The sequence below is a fragment of the Festucalex cinctus genome, chromosome 19 (genome assembly GCF_051991245.1).
Source record: "Festucalex cinctus isolate MCC-2025b chromosome 19, RoL_Fcin_1.0, whole genome shotgun sequence".
NCBI lineage: Eukaryota > Metazoa > Chordata > Actinopteri > Syngnathiformes > Syngnathidae > Festucalex > Festucalex cinctus.
In genome coordinates this window covers 6,009,397-6,032,929 of record NC_135429.1, presented here as the reverse complement: position 1 = coordinate 6,032,929, position 23,533 = coordinate 6,009,397, and the positions used below count along the sequence as shown (strand labels likewise).

At 43.7% G+C, this 23,533-nt stretch overlaps 2 long non-coding RNA genes and 2 other non-coding genes across 4 annotated transcripts; 1 reads left to right on the top strand and 3 right to left on the bottom strand.

Annotated features, from left to right (window-relative positions):
- The first annotated feature begins 255 nt into the window (after positions 1-255).
- LOC144006973 (uncharacterized) lies at positions 256-7,191 on the top strand. The gene is made up of 3 exons (XR_013280007.1): positions 256-381; positions 4,284-4,419; positions 6,813-7,191. It is a non-coding gene; the product is annotated as an uncharacterized LOC144006973 (long non-coding RNA).
- On the bottom strand, positions 2,885-2,957 carry trnak-cuu (transfer RNA lysine (anticodon CUU)). The gene has a single exon. It is a non-coding gene; the product is annotated as a tRNA-Lys (tRNA).
- On the bottom strand, positions 3,229-3,301 carry trnak-cuu (transfer RNA lysine (anticodon CUU)). Its single transcript has one exon. It is a non-coding gene; the product is annotated as a tRNA-Lys (tRNA).
- A 1,792-nt stretch (positions 7,192-8,983) lies between the features above and the next one.
- Positions 8,984-18,543, bottom strand: LOC144008043 (uncharacterized). The gene is made up of 2 exons (XR_013280557.1): positions 18,468-18,543; positions 8,984-9,708 (listed from the first exon to the last, which is right to left on the bottom strand). It is a non-coding gene; the product is annotated as an uncharacterized LOC144008043 (long non-coding RNA).
- Positions 18,544-23,533: the final 4,990 nt, after the last annotated feature.

Here is a 23,533-nt window from a genome sequence, read left to right as displayed (position 1 = left end):
AATACACTAAACCTTCAAAAGTTGTGATTAAACAATTTTGCAATACATTATACAAATGTGTCAACGCAATAAAATATTGTTTTTTTAACACTGATAATTACATTTATCAACCTTTGAAGGTTGCATCCCTGTGAAGTGTACTTCCTTTTTAGGGTGTATTATTTCAATTAGATATTTTTATTATTTTTTTGGAACAGTCAAGAGGGCTGTATGTGTATAAAGTCAATGACGTTGACAGTACTTTGGGCCACGTGACTGACTCAATGTGTTTAGTTTTCGTCACACTCCAGGAATTCTTATGAAAATGCGCCACAAAATACAATATAAGTTGTTCGGTTTTTTAACGTCCGTCGCCACAACGTATAAATGTTCTCTTAGAAGGTAGGTAAGTGTTTAATGTTTGTATTTCTTTTTTCGTATGTGTTTATTGTTAAAGTTATTGTGTCGTTGTATGTGGCTAAATTAGCCAACATTGTTTTTCTTACCGTTTCGTAATTTGTTTTTCAGTTTGAATTTCAGTCAAACAAATATATTGACTTGCAAGGCGATAAACGTTAAAAGTGTGCTTATAATGTTGCAAAACTGATTTGACAGCAAATTCGCAGTTGTGGCTTATGAACGCAAGATGGCGGCATTTCTTTAAAAAATAAATGGAAGGAGTTCCCGAGGTAAACTAAAATGGTCGTCGAATTTCGTCACAAACGCTTGTTATTTTACGCTCAACGTTTCTCAAAATGTGACACTGCCCTCATGGTAAGCGAACCCTGTCGTTGTAATACATGCAGTGTTATAACTTATATGCTATATTATAGTTCCTTGTAGGGCTGGGCAATATGGTTTTAAAATAAAATCTCCAACCCCTTTTCCATTTACAATATGTCGATAAATCACTGCTTTTGGAACTTATAAACGAGCTCCATTTCTTTGGCAAGATTCAGTGCAATGATTCTGCTCACGTTATGTGTTTCATAACAGGAATTAAAGGTGCTAGTTGCATAATTTTTGGGGGGTGAGATATGACACCTTTTTGAACTACACAGCTGCTTGAAAACAAAAGCTCACAAACATAAACACAAAATTAATCTCTCTTTTCACAGAAAAGTGTTCTAATGACTTGATCGTAGGTTACCTTTACCCAGATATTCTCAGCTTGGATTGACCCTCAGTTAAATATTTTAAGGCTGGCATTTTGATCCAAATATTTACTCCTCGACATGTAGAAAACGGACACCAAACAGCGTTCCTCTGAGCAAGGCAGCCATATTTAATTAAGGGCCACCCTCATTAGTGGCCAAAACCCAGAATTTTGGCACCCAATGTTCCCCCCCACTGTGAACGAATGAGCGAGCCAGCTCATTTAACAGATGCCACGTTATCAAAGCCGAGATGGGCGGATGTGCGCCAAGGTGTTCCTTTCGGGCCTTCGCACGTCAATCTGGAATTGGATGTTTGTCCATCCGCCCACATCTTCAATGGGCTCAACTAACACACGGGTTCCAGATGGGAACGTATTGTGACCCGAGACATCGGGGTGAAGAGGTCGCAGTGGAGTGTGAACAGAGGCCAGCCTTGAAGGACTCCTGTGGACTTCCTCTTTTGACCCAAGGACACGTGGCTCCCTAATTGAAGACACGTGAATGGAAGGTCCTTGAAAATGACCCATAGCTGGTGTTAACTGCAGCGAGGAGTAGCGCCAAAGACACTCTCCTTTTCTAGCAGCGGTGGGGTTGTTTCTTTATTATTATCGCATGATGAAGCTTGTTTCTATTTTGAATGCTAAAATGGAATTATTATTGTCAGTTGAGAAATCACAGTTTTAAATGACTCATTCCTGTTAAAAATGAAAAAGGAGCTAAGTCCTTTGGTTAAGCGCAACAGATTGTGTTGAATATGTGGGGGCTGTTTTTTTTTAAATTATTATTATTATTTTATAACCATTCATCAAAGATTTCATGTTGTTTGGTACTGGCTGCCTTGAGGGAGGTAAAAAAAAAAAAAAAGTGGATCACTTTCGAAAAGAAGCATGCAGCTCAGGCTTTAGCGTGGGCCCTCCTTTATAATGGCTCATCTAATCCTGGCCAATTAGACCACGGCGCATGGGGAGTGGCGTGTTCACACTGCACCAATTTGCACTACGGCGGCATGGGGGGAGGACGGGATTGACAAGCGGCGGTGTGAAAACACAAATAGGTTCTAATTTGAACCCATGCTGAGCGCACAGTATGCTGGGGAGGGGAAAAAAATTGTTGGGAGAAATTGCCTAACCCTAAATCTTGTTATCGTGGAGACCTTGTCGATGTAGAAAACGTAATATTTGTCACATTACAATGTGAATGCTTAATAGCAAAACACACTTTTTTTTTTAACCATAATACTAACAAAAACAATTTATAAACTGTACGATTGTTTTCTCATTTAAATGATATGTAACCTTCTTAGACGTCTGTTGCCAAACAAAACAGCAGCACCTCATGAGGCAATGGAGTGAAGCAGCATTAGTTCCACCAGTCTGCCTGAAATTGTCCTTAATATTTAGCTTTAAACTCCACTTAACCAACATAAATTGTAATATATACTGAAAATGTACTCTGTTGGCAGAAACAAGCAATTTAAACGATCCTCATTCAGTCCCTGTTAAAAAAAAAAAAAAAAAAAAAAAAAAAAAAACGCCTTGCCTGCAATACCCCAAGTGTCCGTCTGGGGGCTCTGTGATCTGATGTTGTATCAGAGCCTTTAACGTGGCATCATTCTGCTTCTGTTCCCTTTTATCTAAAAAAAAAAAAAAAAATCTTATTTTGAAAATAGATCAATTGTAAATTACAGATGTTCTGATGTCAATTATAATGAATGTGGCATTGCGAATTGAGTGAGTAAAAAAACGTTGCGCCCAACGTGGGGCTCGAACCCACGACCCTGAGATTAAGAGTCTCATGCTCTACCGACTGAGCTAGCCGGGCGGTTGCATAGTTTTTCGTCAATATAGGTTTATATAATAAGTAAATTTCACTGAGGAATTTTTTTTTTTTTAATTTTTTTTTTTATTTATTTGTTTTTGCTTTGGTGGTCAAATGTGGAATATAGTTTACAGTTCTATAATTAAATACTAAAATCACAACTTTGTGTCACGTCATTAAATCGTATGAATGTGATAGCTCGGTTGACCTTGACGTGTGAACAAGTTTTTCGAGAAGTTTGGTATGTAATTTGTGTAGGGAAAAAAAATACATACGCCCAACGTGGGGCTCGAACCCACGACCCTGAGATTAAGAGTCTCATGCTCTACCGACTGAGCTAGCCGGGCAGTACTTGTCGGGTTGCCAGCGTGGGTTATGTAGTGAATTAAAAACGATTTCCCCGCTATCCAAAAGTGGTTCTTTTTTGTTATGCCTTCAAAGTTAAACAGAAGTCAATGTAATATTTAATCTCGGCGAGCATCTCGGAGTGCTACACCTATTTTTAGCCTGTTTTAAACCTTTGGTGTGCTATAGATTATGATGTAATGTAAGAAATCACGCAGTATACAGTTTGTAGTCTTATCTATATATCTATTTTATTTTTCTACGCAAATCTAATCTCAATTACCTCACCTGGAAAAATTAATGGTTATCTAAATAAATACAATACATCTCAATCATCCATACTGCAAAAGTATTTTTTGTTTCTTGTGTGGGTGTTTTTTTGTTTTGTTTTTTTAATGCCATTTATAATCGAATCAGTGAGGGACAACTAATGACAGCATAAACCCAGAAATGTACCTTGTTACAACATTAATAAGTTACACACGTAATGAATTCCAGCAATACCTGGTACACAATCTAGTCGTATGGTATTATGACTGCTCTTCGACTGTATATTTTGCACCTTCCAAGGGTGTTTATAGTGTAAATTAGTTGACATGTTAGTTAAAATATTGCCTGTACAGTTAAAAATAGTTTTATGATGGCAATAGTTTGTAGTCTTTCTTTACAAACATTTTGAAATGAGAAAAACCTGGAAATCAATGGAAATGAATGTTGTGAAATACGTATACAGAAGCAACCAGAAATATTTCATCTTCATATTTACACCTGACTTTTGGCCTCATCATCTGAAGTCATCGACGTCCACCTGCTAAACCGACACGTCCACCAAACATGAGCGAGCCGAATTTAAACAACCACTTTGGCGACTATGTCCTAATCACTGCCATGTTCGTCTGGTGCTCCTCTTGGGCATTACCATGTGAAAGACCCTCCATCCTGTGAACTTATTTGAACTCTGACCCTCTCCTCTGTGCGTTGCAGACAAAAAAAAAAAAGCGAGAGAAACTGCAGCTGGGATGGATGGAGGACTCCCAGTCGGTTCTCACCAGCAGCAGCAGCAGGAGCAGGAGATTCCTGTCCATGTTGAGCTGTTGCGTCTGCTCCCAGGCGACAAAGAGTGAGTGGGAATAAGTGGTTATTATAAGTGACTTGTTTTCACCGTTAATTATGCGCCGATCTCCGCCCTTCTCTCGCATAGTCAGCCTATTTTAAACGCATTACGGGAACAGACACATTAGCAGTGCAGACAATCAAATAACAGTTATAATTCTCTTGTAATAATAATGAATACTTTGAATGCAACCAGCCATTGATATCTCCAGAGACTGACATTCAGAATACCGAATGTTCACGAAAACATCCTGATAACTTCACCTCTTATCGTCATGGGATAGGCTATGTGGAAATCAGCCGTCAGAAACCCATCCATCTTCTTGACCGCTTATTCCTCACAAGGGTCGCGGAAGGGTGCTGGAGCCTATCTCACCTGGCTTTGGGCAGTAGGCGGGGTACACCCTGGACTGGTTGCCAGCCAATCGCAGGGCACACAGAGACAAACAACCATCCACATTTACAAGCACACCTAGGGACAATTCGGAGCGCCCAATTAACCAAGGTGGAATACGAACCCTCGCCTCCTGTTTACTGGTCACAGGTCTGCTTCAGTAGTCTACCCATTGAGCTACAGAGACTTGCGTCAGAAGCCACTTGACTAAAATGACAAATAAATGCCTCCCTGACTGAAGACGTCCACTCGTACCTTTCAGATGCTATTGTTTGCACACACAGAGTTTACTGCTCATTTTGCGAACCAAAACAGCAGCACCTACCGAGGCACTTAAGCAGCTCGTGTGGAGGCTTCCCACATAAATGAAAGCTAATCTTCTGTTATGTTCAGACAGTGTCTGTAGTCCCGTTACACTGTGACATATGTGTACTGTACAGTATTCACTTTTATGTTTTGGAGAACTATGTGATTTACTGTTGTTTCTTGATGTTTCTCCATATTATTCATTTTTAATTTTGTTTCAAACAACAGTTTCACTTGAAATAAATTGGCCTCTGGCATCACTCGTTCTTATTCACCATTTTCTACTACTGGGATCTGTTTCAATATCAGAAAAGCAGAAAAAAATATTAAAACAATATTAGCTTTAACCTCTTAAGGGGGTAAAACTCATTCAGCATTTAACTTTAATTAAGATTATTTTCCAAAGAATGTGTTCAACTCAAGTGAACAATGCTGCTTTGATATTTGCCTGTGTAAGAAAATATACAGTATGAACTTTTTTTCTAATTAAATTTGGGAAGCTTCTTTAAATATATCCATCATTTTGTGCACATAAATTACAGTGTGTTTAATTTGTTAGTTGTCTAACTTGACCATTCCTACACACACATACACTCGTTGGTGCACTGAAAAACATCAGCCTGCATGAAAGCACACACATGTGCGCTAGACGCAGTGCACATTTTCTCACAGCACAACCCAGACACACGCACACACACGCACACACATCCACAGTATGATGCAGACAGTTTGAAGGGCCTCATCTCGCCTGCCTTTTCTTCAGCTGTCTGCGCCGTCTGACCCGTGCTCTTTATACGTCTAATTAAGTAGTCAGACCCTCCAGCGTGCCGTGACACGCTCACGGTTGATTTCTGCCCAATGTTTTGTAACCCCGGATCGAGGTTTTTGCGCCGACCGAGCCGCGTGGTATTGTTTTGTCACCGTCTCACCATCAGTGGTCTGGGAACGCTTGCTCAATAGTGGGCCGCCAGACTGTTGTTGTGCGACTGTATGAAGACCCCCAGGAGAAGTTGCAAAGAATAGTCAATTGGGTGGTAAAATAAACACTTGCATGATTCTCAGGATCTTTGTCATACATTCAGCACATTTGTGGATGTGGAACCTCCACCAAGTTGAAAATATACAGCCCAAAAAGTGGTACAATTCAGAGTATAGAAGGCTGCATTTGTGGGACAAATATGACCCAAATGCATGAAAAAAAACATGCCAGAAAATGAACTTTTTAAATTACCTTTGCAACTTCCTCCTAAGACAATAAGCCGCTCAAAATTAAAATTAAAAACGTAATTCAGACAAAAAGTTAATCAATTAATCTCAAAATTGCAACCAAATTCTGCAGTATTTAACACATTATTACACATTATTAAAGGGAGCGTACTTTTGCTTTAGTTTGAGCTCAATAGCTGACTTCCTATTTTCATTAATCATCTTTTTACTAGTAGCGTAGATATTTTTCTGTCATCTTCAAGTCAGACTATTGCCCCATTGATGACTGTGTTGCTTGCAAATGACTGAAGAACAATGCTTATAGTTGAGAAATTGTGTTAAGCTCTTATTTGGGGGTGCAGGAATTGAACATGACATGAAGAGATGTGACCTCGGGGGCAGTTGGACAATGGTCACTTCCTCTCTAATTCACCACCTCACAACACATAATTGACCTGCATGTGTGCTGTGTGTGTGTGTGTGTGTGGTTGCAGGAGGAAATGGCTCTGCATGACCCTCTCAGATGACCTTTTAAACTCAAGTTTATTGACCTCCGACCTGCGCGGAAGTCATTTCCTCGTTGAGTAGCAAAGGATTGTCCATCTGAAGACACCTGCTGCCGCATCGCGCTGCTTGCCTGTCGCACCAGCCAGGTGATTTCTTTTTTCATTAGCTTTCTGTGTTGATTGGCTGGGAGCAATCACATGGTTTCTACTGCCTTTTTGAGCATCTTTCACACAGATTCCACCACATCAGAAGTGTAGCCAAAGATTGATATGCAATTATACGCTCAGTAGAATGTGAAATAAAATAACAAAGGGAGTTTTTTGTTTTTTTTCTAATTAAAAAGTTAAGACCATTCAGGAAGTCTGTGGATTTTGACTGGGATTTATTTTGTTAGTAGTCTCAAGATAATGTACAGCGATTATGACATAATGGATATATAAAAAAATAATAATAATAAAAAAAATAAAAATTAAAAAGGGTCGCGGGAGGCTGCTGGAGCCTATCTCAGTTGGCTATGCGCGGTACACCTTGGACTGGTTGCCAGCCAATTGCAGGATATTTTAAAATTCATGTTTTAAAATTAAAAATACAATTATTATTTTTTTTTGTCAAGTAGCATAATTCAAAAATCACATTGTAGCATATAGCTATCTGCTCATTTGAAGTATTTTAAAATTAATTCAAAATTTAAAAAAAAGAAAAGAAAAATGCAGTCAAAATAAATACAATTTGTAATTTTATCATGACATTTCACTTCACTTTTTTATTTTGGCCATACCATCTGCTTATATCAGAGCAATTTTTTTGTCGGGATACATTTTGTCTTTATCTGTCAGCATTTGCTCTTGAACTTGAACTGGTTTCCCTCACACCGCCCAATTTTACGGTACCCACGAACCCCCTCGGACCCTCCCCCGTCCACCCCCCATGCCCCCTCCTCGAGCACCATGTCTGTCTTTGTGAAGCTGTCTTCCTTGACTTTCCACATCCCCAGTCTGTCCCTCGGCAACCTCGCCGTCCCCCAGCTTCTCCCGCGTACCCATTCTTCACCATAGGGTCCCGCCCGCCCTCCTACAGGGACACGCTCGGCAGCATGCTAATCAGGCTCTTGGCGGCACTTCCCACGATTTTCCCCTCCCAGACGTCAGCTTTTTGTCTTGTTATTGATTCCATTATGATCAGACGGTTCTCGTAACTTTTCTGCTGTCTGAGCCTACCTCTCATATGGCCTCCCTCATTCATCAGGACTCAGGGTCTCGTTAATAAGTCAGAGTCAAGGATACTCGGGTTTACACGATCTGAAGTAGTGGTCAGAGTTGCAATTACAATGGAATTTAGGGGTAAAGTTGCTATTTTAAGGCATGTGGAGTACATGCAGGAGAAATTGCATAGATTGATTAAATTGTGTGAATTGTGCATTAAGTTATGTTTAGATGTCAAAGACATGTGTGAATTATCAAATAGAATTTCAATTAAATTGCTTTTTTTGGAGCCATGTCACTTGTTGCAAGGCACAGTTTGTCAGGCTCAATTATGAAAAGAAAAAAAAAAACATTCCCATAGGTTCTTACATCCATTTAAAATTCATGCACAGCCGATGTGTGATCATTTCGGCCCAGAATGGACCGGCCGTATGAAACTTTGCCCGAGCTTCCAGATGTGAAAGAGACTTATGACTGATGCTGTTCACGGGCTTTAAATTAGTCACATACGGTCCTTGCCTGTTTTTCTTGATAAGTCTAAGACCACAACAGCATGTGGAAGCAGTGGCCTGTGCCTCCTCCCCAAGAGCAGCCGCGCCTTGTTTTACTCCAGATGCATCCAGATGCAACTCTGGTAGGTTCACCTTTAAAATTGTGCACGGCGTGTAAACATTGATCAACCGATGGGAATACAGCAACAGCTGCTTCTGTTTGAGCGCAATGTATTTATCATTTCATGTGAAATCACAAAAAGCCACTTCATGCGTGCCAAATATACAGATGCATCTTCATAAATTACAATACAGCAGAAAGCTCCACAAATTGAAGAATATTCCGAATAAATTACTTTGATATAGACAACAGGAAGGAATTAGATAAACATCATCAATAATACTAATTTATTGTGATGCACCAGTGTATATGGAAAACTGTGATGCGAAAAGTAGTTAGAGATGAATTGTCTCACTGTAAACATTTTATTCAACATATCAACAAGTAACAAAAATCGCATAGTACAAAGTCATGTGCAAATAAGGAAATGGACGTGTGCAACAATAGGTCATAGTGCATTTTCCAATATATAAACCAATCTCTCCTATCTTCAAATACAACACAAAACATTTCAGATGTCACTGAACTCATATGGACTCATAAAACATTTAAAATGCATATATGCTCACATACCCAAGTTTTTATTAACTTGCTGAACCCGCTTCAAGCCGTTAACGTGCAAACCTAACAAATGTTTATATGTACAACGGACCCACATTGCAAAAGCGACCTACTGTTTTCTTTTTGCATAGTGATTTTGAGCACTGCATTCTGCCCAGTGTGCAATTTTATGCTAACATTTAAAAAAAAATACATACTGTACAATAAATCTGCTCTTAAATTGATTGTCAAACGTGTGATTGTTAAAATCAAATCATAAAATCACCAGCATTGTACAAATGACACATTTTTAACGAAAATATATCTAAACATGACATTACCCTCTAAATCTACAAATACACTCCTCCCAACTAAATTGCATGACTAATGAATACAAACAATTGTGATAATACAATAATTTCAGGGTGTGTGTGCATTTCACATCATTCATCCAGTCTCCCGTCTGTTTGTTGTCATTTCCTCACTTTTAACAGCTTTCACAATCCAGCAAAAAGTGTCCAAAACAACACTGTAACAAGACAGAGAGCATACATTAAATACAGCAAGTATTAAAAGGCCTAAACAAGACAAGAAATAAATATATGCCTATTTATTTGAAATCACACATATAAGAAGCTAGCACAAATAAAATACGAAGCGTTCTCCTCGTTTTTCTTCCGTCACATTGTAAACTGTAGTTTACTGCCCGCAGATGGCACACTAATATGGCCGCCAGCCTCCTCCTCCTCCTCATCCCTCCGTCATTGTCTCAAATACCCAACACGTTTTCTCCCACGCTCTTATTCCAAGGGGGGGTTACAAGCCCTGATTGGGTCGCCATGGCAACCCCGCATCGGCACCATCCTGATTGGCGTACGCGGCGGACTAATTATGCAACTCGTATGCTTAAGAAGGGGAAAAAAACAAAACAAAGTGGAGGCTGTATTGAAATGTAGAGCTAAATAAAGCAATGCGTGGTTGGGGTGGGCGGGGAGGATTAACAAATGAGGAGGAACGCCTCGGGTTATTTATTCATCCGAATATTACATATCATAAGTAAACACATTTGCACATTTCAGTCTTTTTAGTCACTTTGTAGCTAACTTTGTAGGCCAGGAGGAGCTAATGGCTAAAGCTAATTTTGGTGGAAATGGTATCGACAGATTGGGAGAGATGAAGACAACCAGGCAGTTTTCTACCAGACCCATAAAAAAGAAATGATGCCACCTGTGTGAAAGCGCCTGACATTCTTTTCTCCCACTCATTTATGTTGAAAGCAATTCTTGCAAGGTTTGAAGTATTTTATATGTCACAAATTCACAATAGATGCTGCCACTGATGGGATACAGTGTTGCCGTTTGGAACTACAATGTTAGAGTGGTTAGTATCACACTTTGCTGGGTTCTGTATAAAAGTCCAAGATGGGTAAACCTGATTGTGTCAATGTTGCAAGATCGCTGTGTGAAAGTGGGTGGTGTCAAATAAGGCAGAACCCCCCCCCCCCTCACAACACCTGAGATGGTGAAGTCATAAAAGCTGTAAGAGAAGCAGATACCACCTATGAGTATTCTGCAAAAGAACGGGTGGGTAAATGTTGCAGGGTCTCTGCATGAAAGTGGGTCATCTCTTATATAAAACTGAGGTCATTCGCTGCCTGTTTTGAAAGCAACTGTAAGATTATTTTCAACATCACTGGAGTCATCTAATTATCTGATTGCAGGTTGCTGTGTGAAAGGGAATACAGCGATGCGGCTATTTTGCTGGATCTCTGTGTGTGTTTGGACTGTGAGAACGTAATCAGCGGGGTAAGGGGTCTGTGTATGTACGCGTTAGAGACGGGGTGCGGGGTTGGCCGGCGGGGGGCCCTATGCGGACAATGGCCGCCATTGTTTACCAATCTCCCTCGTCCATTAATCAGGGCCATCCAGCTCTAATTGGCGTTTTGGTTAAGCTGGTCGCCAGACTCCCGCTCCCTCCACTGGCCTAAATAATGGCGTTACGCCACAAGTGCCGCCGCGCATTGGGGAGCACAATGTGTCGCTTGTCTGAGGGCCCGGGGAAGGACACCCCCCCACAAACAGCCCCCCGCCCCAAATAAACCTCACACACAAGCACAAAGGAGGCCTCTCACTATTGAGGTCTCACTGTCGCAGGCTGCCTCGCCTCATCTATCTGCACCCCCTCTTCCTCATCCTCCTCCTCTTCTTCTTCTCACGTTTACTTACTATACTTTTTCCCCTCCCATACACACACAAGTCAACATGAATCATTGCTGTATTTACATGAACCTTCTGCTTTTATTATCATTTGAAAACACCCCACAAAAAATAGACAATTGCGACATTCTTGCAGTTAGAGGTGAAAGTCCGAGTGTATGCTGAAACATCTCCATGGCAACACGCATGAGCGGGAACCTTTTTCCCATCGACACTTTCCGAGGGTCGTACTACAACTTCAGAATTGTATTTTTTTAATACACTAACAGTTACAGAAGTTATACTGATATGGAAGAGGATTAGGGCCAATGAAGAGAGAGAGGAAAAAAAAGGTCAGGATTCTGACTTTATTCGCAGAATTCTGACTTTCTAACTTACCACACAATACATAGCGCCATGTCACAAAGTCACAATTCTCACTTTAAAGTCAAAATTCTGAGAATAAAGTCAGAATTCTGACTTTCAAGTTAGAATTCTGAGAATAAAGTCAGAATCCTGCTAACCTTTTTGTGTTCACTTCACTGGCCCGAATTCTCTTCTGTATGGCGCTGTGTCCTGAATTTGTGCATTCAATCGGAACACGCCGTAGTCACGTAAAAGTAAGCATATGAACTCATAATGAGAACAGATGTTAGTAGAAACAACTATTCTAGGTCATAGACTATAAAAAATCAATTGAGAAACTTTCAGTATGGCGGTAAGAGTGTGCCTTCTTTGGCCAACAAATATTTGTGTACTTAAAGTTAACATGTGCAGACCACATCAAATTCCCTCGCAGGCCGTGTATGGCCCACAGGCCGTATGTTCCACACACACCCTTGACAGCATTGCCAATTATGGCACCTTTCAGTCCTAGGTGTTATTTGCTCCTTTCTAAAACCAAAAGCGCCGCACAATAATACCAAACCTCACATAGAATTGACACAAAATGTCCGACGACAAACAAAAGCGCTTCGCCGCAGCGTGCCACAGCTGCCCTCAAATATGGCAGACTCCCAAAAGCCATCGCCGCTCCTTTCTCATCTCCTCGGGGTGGGCTGGCATGGGCTACAATTAACGCAGCGGCGGTAATTAACACCGTTTCGAAGCTGGGCAATGGCGCAGAAAGGCATGGAGGCGAGAGAGGGGGAAGGTGGCCATGATGAGCTGCCATTTTATGCCAGTCTTTCACCTAAGATGGTGGCAGGGCTGCGACTTGCATGCGTGGGAGAGGGCGGGGTGGAGGACGAGAGAGGAGGATTATGGGATTGAGGAGGGAGTCGCATTGCCGAGGCGGGCATGATGCCACGACGGACACGCGCAAGTTATTTTCGTTCACACCTCGGAAGGCTACAAACACCCCACGTGGTCATTTTGTGTATTAAAAAAACATCTACGATTACATGAAATTAATATATGGCCCGCACATTAACAAACCACGCATCAGCGCACACACACACGTACACACACACGCACACACAACAGCCATTATCATGGTATGGTCTGCCCCCGAGCATGCAAATGACATTCATTATGCAAATGCATACAAATCAGGCCCGACCATCTGAGAAGGCAAGCTGGGAAAAAAGAGCAGAAGAAAAGAAATTAAGTGAATGAGGTGAAAGCGAAGCGAAAGGAGGATGTGGGAACACAAAACCGCGTAAAAGTGCTTTTTCTTTTTTTAAGTCTACACCTTTTGGACGTAAAGCCAAACGGTCACAGCGCAGAGATCTCACAAAATGGCCGCATGAGATCTGAAAATCTGGCATTTATCCACTTTTACCTTTCGCATCTGTTGTGACGTACGTGAAAATACTTGTCGGGTTCCATCAACAGCGATAGAAGTGAAGGTTTGATATTCAAATTCACACACTTCAGGTGGACTTGGTCCCGCTATTCTGTCACTTAATCCTCACTATTCACTATTCAGGTGTTTATCTGTGGAAGCTATCCCCATCTGATAGGAAAGTAGTACATTAGTGTAACGGAACTATGTTGAAGTGATGCCTTTTGACTGTGTACTTCTCATGGTACAGTATGTCAGGGAGGAGCTACATTGCATTTTATCAAAATCTAATGATCTGCAAGATATTTATTTTGAAGAGTAATTTTGCAAGATGAGTTTAAAATGCCAATATCAATTTTTTTCAAATCAATTTCTCCATCAATTACTCAAATAATCACTCACCCTGTCTCCTGTTTTGAGAAATTTTGGTGGTTGACTTAGCCGCCGCATTAGCCATCTTTTTCCCACATCATGATTAACCATAATTTGTGCCAATTTGTTATTTCTGAAGTGTGTATCAAACTGGTAGCCCTTTGCACTAATCAGCAGCCAAGAAGTAGCTCTAAGCTTCAAAAAAGGTCAGTGACCGCTGATTGAAATTATCATAACCATGAGAAACATTTTGATTGGGCATCAATTACTTGCAGGTTTTTGTTATTTGCAGCTGAGCCTTGTTAGGTCAAAACAGGGAAAAGCTTTTCTCTTGCTTCAGATGCAAGAGGAATAGAAATATTCCCAAAACATCTCACACATGGCGTTTGACCCCCCCACAGTAATTATACCCTTGTTACACATTCATAAATCTTTTATTAATTATTATAATCTGTTGTAAGTTCTTTTTTGGCAAGTTCAAGTAATACTGCCACAATTTACAGCTCATGTTCCTGTAGCAGTTTATTAAGTGTTAAAACTAATTAATTACCAGTGTATAAACAGTTTATAAACGTATAATAAGGGTCGGCGCATTTTTAAAGTGGTGCTTAAATGTGGACTTTTCATAAAGACTAATTTGAGGACGTTTTACGGCACTAAGATGTGCTTGCCTCTCTCACACACGCACACACACGTACACACACGTGGCACACGGTCACAAATTGTCATGTTTGGGTTCTGTTTGGGGTGCGTTTTGCTTTGTTTTTGTTGGGTTTTGAGTTTGTCATGTTTATGTTCTGTTTTTCTTGTCTTCCATAGTCTCGTTAAGCCTCACTGATGTCCACCTGTGTTTGCCTGCCCTTCCTCATGTGTCAACCAATCAGCATCCCCGTCCACTTGTGTCTTGCCCAGCTGTGTCTCATCGTGCTCAATTAGTGTGTGTACTTAGTTTTCGGTTTTCGCTTCAGTTCTTGTCGGTTCATTGTTCTTGTTGCCCCACGTCTGTGCTCCCATAGTCAAGTCTGCTCGTGCATTGTTTTTCCCTTCGGTGTTTTGTTATTCTTTGTTACCAAGCCCTGTTTGCAACTTTAGTTTTGTTGATTAAATTTACTCCATTTTCGCACCTCTGCCTCCCTGACTTGTCCGCTTCCTGAATTTGGGTCCACCACCACACTTTCAAGTCCTGACAGAATGAACCGACCACGAAAGGACCCAGCAGGGAGCCGGTGCCGACCGGCACGACGTCGGCCAGCTCCCAGACGCCATCAGCCTGTTGACCAACCCCGTTCCCTCTGTGTAGGTTCAGCTTTCTTTTCTGGTTCTTGTGTCTCCGTGTCCTCCTCACCCGTTAAAGCATATTTACCCAGTTCACCTCCTTGTGATTCCCTGTACAGTTATTTAAGTGATTCTGATTTTGAGCTCACAGACACCGAGTTAAACTATTCTGATTTGGGCACCAGTCTTTGTTCACCTAGTAGTTCCCCCAGTGCACTTCCTTATGACACAATTTTGTCACCCCACGTTTTTGTTGACCACGTTCCCGAGTTTGATTTTTATTCTGACTTAGAGGATGAATGTGAAGTGAGTGAGCACACCAAGTTTGGTTTGAGTGCGAGTGAAAGCTTTTATAGTTTTTTGTTTGCACGTTCCCCGTCAAGTCCAGTAGAACCTGTTTCCGCATCACCTTGTTCCTCGTTGTCCCAGGCACCCCGGTCAAAGTCACTTACACCCCTTCCTAGTCTTGTTTCGTCTGTTGATGCACCCCTTAACTTAGTCCCTGGTGTGTCTCGAGTTCCCCGGTCCCTTGGTCAACAGGCTGGTGTGACTACAGCCCCAGCTTCCCGCAGACAGAGGAGGAGGCAGAGGCGACCCAAGCCGCAGCCTGTGCCGCTGCCGCCGCAGCCCCTGGCCGCTTCGCCCGTGCCGCTGCCGCCGCAGCCCCTGGCCGCTTCGCCTGTGCCGCTGCCGCCGCAGCCCCTGGCCGCTTCGCCTGTGCCGCTGCCGCCGCAGCCCCTGGCCGCTTCGCCTGTGCCGCTGCCGCCGCAGCCCCTGGCCGCTTCGCCTGGGCCGCCACCTCCTGTTCCTCGTCAGGCGGCGCATGGAATGCGGCCGCCACCTCCTGTTCCTCGTCAGGCGGCGCATGGAATGCGGCCGCCACCTTCTGTTCCTCGTCAGGCGGCGCACGGAATGCGGCCGCCACCCCCTGTTCCTCGTCCGGCGGCGCACGGAATGCGGCCGCCACCCCCTGTTCCTCGTCAGGCGGCGCATGGAATGCGGCCGCCACCTTCTGTTCCTCGTCAGGCGGCGCACGGAATGCGGCCGCCACCCCCTGTTCCTCGTCCGGCGGCGCATGGAATGCGGCCGCCACTTGCTGTTCCTCGCCCGGCGGCGCATGGATTGCGGCCGCCACCTCCTGTTCCTCGCCCGGCGGTGCATGGATTGCGGCCGCCACCTCCTGTTCCTCGTCAGGCGGCGCATGGATTGCGGCCGCCACCTCCTGTTCCTCGTCAGGCGGCGCATGGATTGCGGCCGCCACCTCCTGTTCCTCGTCAGGCGGCGCATGGAATGCGGCCGCCATCCCCTGTTCCTCGTCCGGCGGCGCACGGAATGCGGCCGCCACCCCCTGTTCCTCGTCCGGCGGCGCATGGATTGCGGCCGCCACCTCCTGTTCCTCGTCAGGCGGCGCACGGAATGCGGCCGCCATCCCCTGTTCCTCGTCCGGCGGCGCACGGAATGCGGCCGCCACCCCCTGTTCCTCGTCCGGCGGCGCACGGAATGCGGCCGCCACCCCCTGTTCCTCGTCCGGCGGCGCACGGAATGCGGCCGCCGCCCCCTGTTCCTCGTCCGGCGGCGCACGGAATGCGGCCGCCGCCCCCTGTTCCTCGTCCGGCGGCGCACGGAATGCGGCCGCCGCCCCCTGTTCCTCGTTCGGCGGCGCACGGAATGCGGCCGCCGCCCCCTGCTCCTCGTCCGGCGGCGCATGGAATGCGGCCGCCGCCCCCTGCTCCTCGTCCGGCGGCGCATGGAATGCGGCCGCCGCCCCCTGTTCCTCGTCCGGCGGCGCATGGATTGCGGCCGCCGCCTCCTGTTCCTCGTCCGGCGGCGCATGGATTGCGGCCGCCGCCTCCTGTTCCTCGTCCGGCGGCGCATGGATTGCGGCCGCCGCCTCCTGTTCCTCGTCCGGCGGCGCATGGATTGCGGCCGCCGCCTCCTGTTCCTCGACCGGCGGCGCCTGGCCAGCGGCCGCCTTCGCTTGCACCAGTTCTGGCGGCGTCCGGCCAGCGGCCGCCATCGCCTGCACCAGTTCCGGCGGCGCCCGGCCAGCGGCCGCCATCGCCTGCACCAGTTCCGGCGGCACCCGGCCAGCGGCCGCCATCGCCTGCACCAGTTCCGGCGGCGCCCGGCCAGCGGCCGCCATCGCCTGCACCAGTTCCGGCGGCGCCCGGCCAGCGGCCGCCATCGCCTGCACCAGTTCCGGCGGCGCCCGGCCAGCGGCCGCCATCGCCTGCACCAGTTCCGGCGGCGCCCGGCCAGCGGCCGCAATCGCCTGCACCAGTTCTGGCCGCGCCCGGCCAGCGGCCGCCATCGTCTGCACCAGTTCCGGCGGCGCCCGGCCAGCGGCCGCCTTCGCATGCACCAGTTCCGGCGGCGCCCGGCCAGCGGCCGCCTCCGCCAGCGTCAACCCTGGCGGCGCACGACTTGAGGCCGTCGCCTCCAGCTCCTCGTCTGGCGGCGACCATCCCGCCGCCACCTCTGCTACTCGTTGGGCGTCAGGGACGCCCTCCTGACCGGCCCCGCCGGGCCCTCCTCGTCGGGCGTCGAGGACGCCCCCCTGACCGGCCCCGCCGGGCCCTCCTCGTCGGGCGTCGAGGACGCCCTCCTGACCGGCCCCGCCGGGCCCTCCTCGTCGGGCGTCGAGGACGCCCTCCTGACCGGCCCCGCCGGGCCCTCCTCGTCGGGCGTCGAGGACGCCCTCCTGACCGGCCCCGCCGGGTCCTTCTTGTCTGGCGTCCGGGACGCCCACCAGACTGGCTCCTCTGGGCACTCTTTGTCTGGCCAACTCTAGTGTTGAAATTTTGTTTTGTACTTTGGACTGCCCTTGATAGTGGGCCGTGCACCCTCTCGCCTGTTTTTATTTATGTACCTTAGGGACATCTGGGAGCTGTCCCTTGAAGGGGGGGTACTGTCATGTTTGGGTTCTGTTTGGGGTGCGTTTTGCTTTGTTTTTGTTGGGTTTTGAGTTTGTCATGTTTATGTTCTGTTTTTCTTGTCTTCCATAGTCTCGTTAAGCCTCACTGATGTCCACCTGTGTTTGCCTGCCCTTCCTCATGTGTCAACCAATCAGCATCCCCGTCCACTTGTGTCTTGCCCAGCTGTGTCTCATCGTGCTCAATTAGTGTGTGTACTTAGTTTTCGGTTTTCGCTTCAGTTCTTGTCGGTTCATTGTTCTTGTTGCCCCACGTCTGTGCTCCCATAGTCAAGTCTGCTCGTGCATTGTTTTTCCCTTCGGTGTTTTGTTATTCTTTGTTACCAAGCCCTGTTTGCAACTTTAGTTTTGTTGATTAAATTTACTCCATTTTCGCACCTCTGCCTCCCTGACTTGTCCGCTTCCTGAATTTGGGTCCACCACCACACTTTCAAGTCCTGACACAAATGAGTCTTAAAATGGCGACAAACAGTTTTTCTTTTACACATGACACTACACCATCCTTTCGAATGGGTGCACAAGGACATTCCGGTACATTTGTTTCGCCAACAGTCACTAAAAACAAACAACAACAAAACTGAATACAATTTGATCCCATTTTATATCATTGTGAAAAGCATTTGGGACGTGTTAACAGTTTCCTTTGATAAATATGCCCACATGTGAAGCTAGCGTCCACATATGACCATTTAAGCACTCATTAGCATATCACACACACACCACCCTACCTTTCCTTTCCCCACGCTGTTAACATGTGTTGTGTGTTCTTGTTGCTTTTCCTTCAGCGGTGCAGGCATGTAATGGGATTCTTGTTACTTTCGGTTATCTAGCTTTATGAAGAATGTACGTCACTCATACAGCTAGATAACCAAAGATAACAGACAACCCCTCGGGCCTGAGCACGACAATAAACTGCCTCTTATGCACCTGCAAGGAACAAGCCAAAATTCGAGAACAACATGAATGAAAAGACAAATTCATTTAATACATGCAATGAAATTTTGGATTGTAAACAATTTGGACTAAAGCAGAAGTTGGAAGCATTATTTTTATTTTTTTATTTTTTTATTTGTTTTGTCAAAATCAAGGACCATGCATGATAAATTTATGAAATAGCCATCATATTGTGCAACACTTGAACAAAATGTGTATGAATTATTATATATTATGACCTTTTGAGGAGGCCCATCAGCTGTTCATTGTCCATTGTGCTTCGTCCTGTGAAGTCTCATTTTAAAATCTTTTTGCCTGACAGTTACATTTAGATAATACATTTTTTAAATCTTGCTTTTGCTATATAGTTTGTTTTTACAATTGTGTTTTCCCTATATGGGCATTTCCCCCCCCTTTCATAAAAGCAGAAAGAGGGAGGAGACAGTGGAGAAGAGTGACGTCAGTACCTGCACGTGGGCACAGAAGTGTATTCAATAATTAGCGCACTCAAACACAATTATAGCTGCACAAAAAAATTAACTAATAAAATAGCAATGTGTAATAAATACTGCCATGGAATTTTGCACAATACACACACACACACACACACACAAGTATAGACACTAGTACATTTACTGACGCATGATAATTACTCTTAACGTATTTAATATAATAAAATGTTTTAACATGTCATTTAAAAATATTTTTAGGTACATTAAATTCTATCTTTCTCATAGGACATTTGGGCTTTAATGTTGTGCAACCATCAAATATGATTTAATTATCCAAGATAATTTTCGTTTCAAATCTTTAAAAGAAATTTGCTACATAATATCACGTTCCCCTATATGCAAGGAGGGGACAATATCATCAAATACACACTTATACAACAATATATAATTATTGATACATTGTAGTATACTTGCAGGTGGTCGACACATGCGGTGTGTGTGTGTTGCTGCAGTAAAATGACGAAATGTCAGGAACATAAAATGGCGCTGTAAATGCTGCCAATTGGCGGCATAATCATGCAGAGTGTAATAATGCCGTATGCCAATAATTATAAGAAAGGATTTACCTGAGGTTGAGGCACCTGATCAATCCAAATTCCACTGATGCTTTTAGTTGAGGATCCTGCAGGTCGTAAACAAGAAAACTTTGTCATTATAACATCTCATTTATTACTTGAGGACAAAATTAAACGTTTTTTTTTTTCATATAAAACAACAGTGTCCACTTACTATTATCGTCAGAAAATTACAAAATACAGAGCAGGTATAAGCGAGGGGCCTTAAAATTGCACGGCATAATGCTAAGGGAAACGTTGTAATGAACGCAACAGTTGAGTTAATTTGGTTGTTGTTATTTTAGTCCTTTTTTCCCCATTCTCGGATATTTTTGTCTTACAAAGACTTTAATTTCGGCTAATATCAATTGCAGTGCATCATGTGAACTCTGACGCATGCAACTGTTGAGTTCAACATGGGAGGAGGAAAAGTGGATACACGCTTGACGTCATTGTTGCCTTTAAAAAAAATCCGAATATGTTCAATTACTGGAATTTGAGTGAGTGTATATCTGGTGTGTCATGTGTATTTGGGAACCCCCTCATAGTTCGATAAATGCAATTCCGGTGAGACTTGTGTGAGCCGTGAATTTATAATTTATGGAGTTCAACTCAATTAGTATACTATCCCTTTTATTTGTACAGTAAGGATTTATTTATTTATTTTATTTTAGGTCCATGCGTAAATGGAGCTCTGCATGTGCTGCCTTCAAGTGCAGCATGTGGTGCATGCCTTTTTTTCTTGTTTTTTTTAACTATTTTGCTTGTTCATGTTAATTGTTTTAAGTTTTTTTTTTTCTTTTTGCTGAATTTATCAATTAGAATTATGTACCTCTCCGCGTGTGCTGAGTTCAAATACAGTCTGCTCTTGCATCAAAAAGAATGCATGTAACAGGCTGAGGCGTACTTGTGTGACCCGCGAACGCAACTGCAGAGTTCAAGTAGCTTTTTATTTTTTTTGCTTCCATTTCTGAACACTTCTTGCATTTGATTCCCTTCTTGGCGCTAATCGCTGAACTGCAATTACGGTGCAAGAAGAGGCCGCTTTGACCCCCAATATACGACTACAGCAGGCCTATACGCGTGGGGATGCTCGTTTGCAAACACGTTGTTAATATGAACGTAGCCTATATATCTTCAGCATTTACGCAATGAGACGTCACCTTGCAAGATGGATCGCTCGTGCACGTGAATCCTTTTGGGAACTTGTCTCGGTGGTCGTGCATGTGTGAGATGCACCTGTGACGCAAAAAAGTGCATGCACACGCCGAACTCTGCAAAGTGGCGCAAAGTTCACGCTTTTTCTTGATGATTTTTTTTTTTTTGCATCAAAATGAAGATAATTATTCGTATACACGCGGGACTAGCTAGCGTGGGCCTGCGTGTAAATCCTCACCCAGCCTCCCCACCGCATAAAGACGCCTTCCCTACAGTGCAAATGCGCTCAAAAAAATCCACCAAGGAGGACGTTTTCTTACCGGTGCTCCCTCGGCTGGCGTCCCAGATGAGAGCATCACGAGCGGCGCATGTAGTGACGTCCCAACGGCCTCGTCCATTTATTTTCTCCCCTTCTTCAAATCACATCCCCCCCCCCCAATGTATTCAAGGAGGGGGAGATGGCACGGTCCACGCCGCAGAGGACTACATCCCCACCACCATCAGCACCAGCGCGCACTGTCGAGTCCCTTCGAGTGCACGAGCAACTCATTTGTCCTAAATCATATATGCACCCCCGAGGCTACGCCCCCTCTTTGTGAGTCGTCCACACCCTCCTCATCCTCCACTAGGATGCCTCAGCACAGATATGAACGCTCACTTTTGATTGACATACTAGAAACGGTTAAAAAAAAAAAAAAAGAGAGAGAGGTGTTCGTTTCAATATGTTCGTCATTCCAGCATATAGGCTCGCTGTACAGTAATGGTTTGCTGCCTTGAATTCAGGGTTAGAGCCTCAACGCAAAAATGGATCTGAGAGTAATATTTTGAAGACGTTATTGACCATCAAGGGCTTTTGTTTTGTTTTTATGTGCAGTATATGACAGTTTTATCTTGTTTTCTAAGTTTAGATTTTAAAATAATAAATGTAAAAACGAAATCAGTCAGCTGAATAAATTGAGTCCAACTGTTTTTTTTGTTTCAAGGGATGATAAAAGGTCAGCAGAATTAAAAAGGTAATTTTATATATATTTTTTAAATTAACAAAAAATACAGCCAGAAGAATACAGAAGTGTCTTTTTAAGAAAAGGAGCAATTAAACTAAAATGTTTCAATTAAAAAAGAAAAGGAAAAAATAAGACAGCAGAATATGTCAAATATTATTACCTCAAAAATAAAGAAAATAAATGTTAATAAAAAAAAAAGCAAAAAAATAAAGGTATAGTATATAAATGAATCATTTTTCAAAATAAAATAATTAGGCTAAATAATGTGAAATGAATAAATGTAATGCTATTTTTAAAAGTACATTTATTGTTCTGGAATATATTTTTAAGACAAGAATGAAAAAACAAGTGTAATCGCAGCTTGCAATTTGAAATTAAAGAAACTGGAAAAAGACAAAGAAAAAAGGCGCACCATATTTGTATATCTTTTATATATTTCTTTTATGAAAGAAAATAACAAGGCAAGTCGAATAAAATATAACCCTGATAGATTATCAACCAGGTCTGTATACCATACTTGACCAGCAACAGCATAATATTCGAAAGTGGATCGATATGTGGCATATTGATATGTCGTCTAACGCATGTTAAATCCCAACAAACTCATCAGGAAATCATTTCTTATATTGCAAAAATGCAACCGCACGCCACTGGTGTCTGCCAGTCTCGACAAGGTTCCCCTCATTAACATGATAATCCCAAATGTTGAGAGTCCCGTCAATGAAAGGCAATCCACCCAAAACCCATTGTGTGTGCGTGTGCATACGTGTGTGCGAGCAGTCGTGTCATCTCAACATTTGCATGCAAGAAGTTGACCCGGCCATGTCATGTCTGTCTAGACCACCTCAATGAGTGGCCACATACCTCCACACTAAGACATATGCACACTGTGCAGCAACAGACATGCAAATCAGCGCCATTTAGAAGCTTTCAAACTCATTCATCCTTTTTTTGTTCTTCTTTTACACTCAAGTAACATTCACAACCGTTTAACTGCAACTCTGTGTTATTTACCATGCGACAGATAGGAAATCAACTGAATTTCTCACAACTTGCATTTATTTAGTCAACGACAGATTTCATTTTTGGAAGGGTGTTACCCAATGTTAGCAGAATAGGTATTTATGTCAAGTGGAAGGGGAGTTAAAAAAACAAAACAAAAAAAATACTTTTTACTGTCTGAAATGTGTGGTAGGATGCCACATTCTTACTGTTTTTGTGCCTTCATAGTTGCTGCTGTTTTGGTTAGCAACATAAGTCAGAGTCAACCAGAATGCCAATTGCCCTCTCCAAATAACATGAGATTGTCTGTAATACCTCTTAAGAAACTCATTTAAAACATGCAGTGAGAGTTTTATGTGCTACTGCTTTGGTTAGCAACACGGCATTGCATCACAACCACAAAAATACCTCTTCACATATGGTCTCCAGTACTATGTAGTGAACTGGTTTACTTTACAAAATGTGGTAAGATTCCACACTTTTACCATTTGCATGCCTCAGTAAGTGTCGTCGTTTTGGTTAGCAACATAACATTGTGGGGTCACATGTCAAGAATCTATTAGAATACCAACTCCACGTAACATTCCACAGTTTATACTTAACTCGACAGATGCTGCTGTTTTGGCTAGCA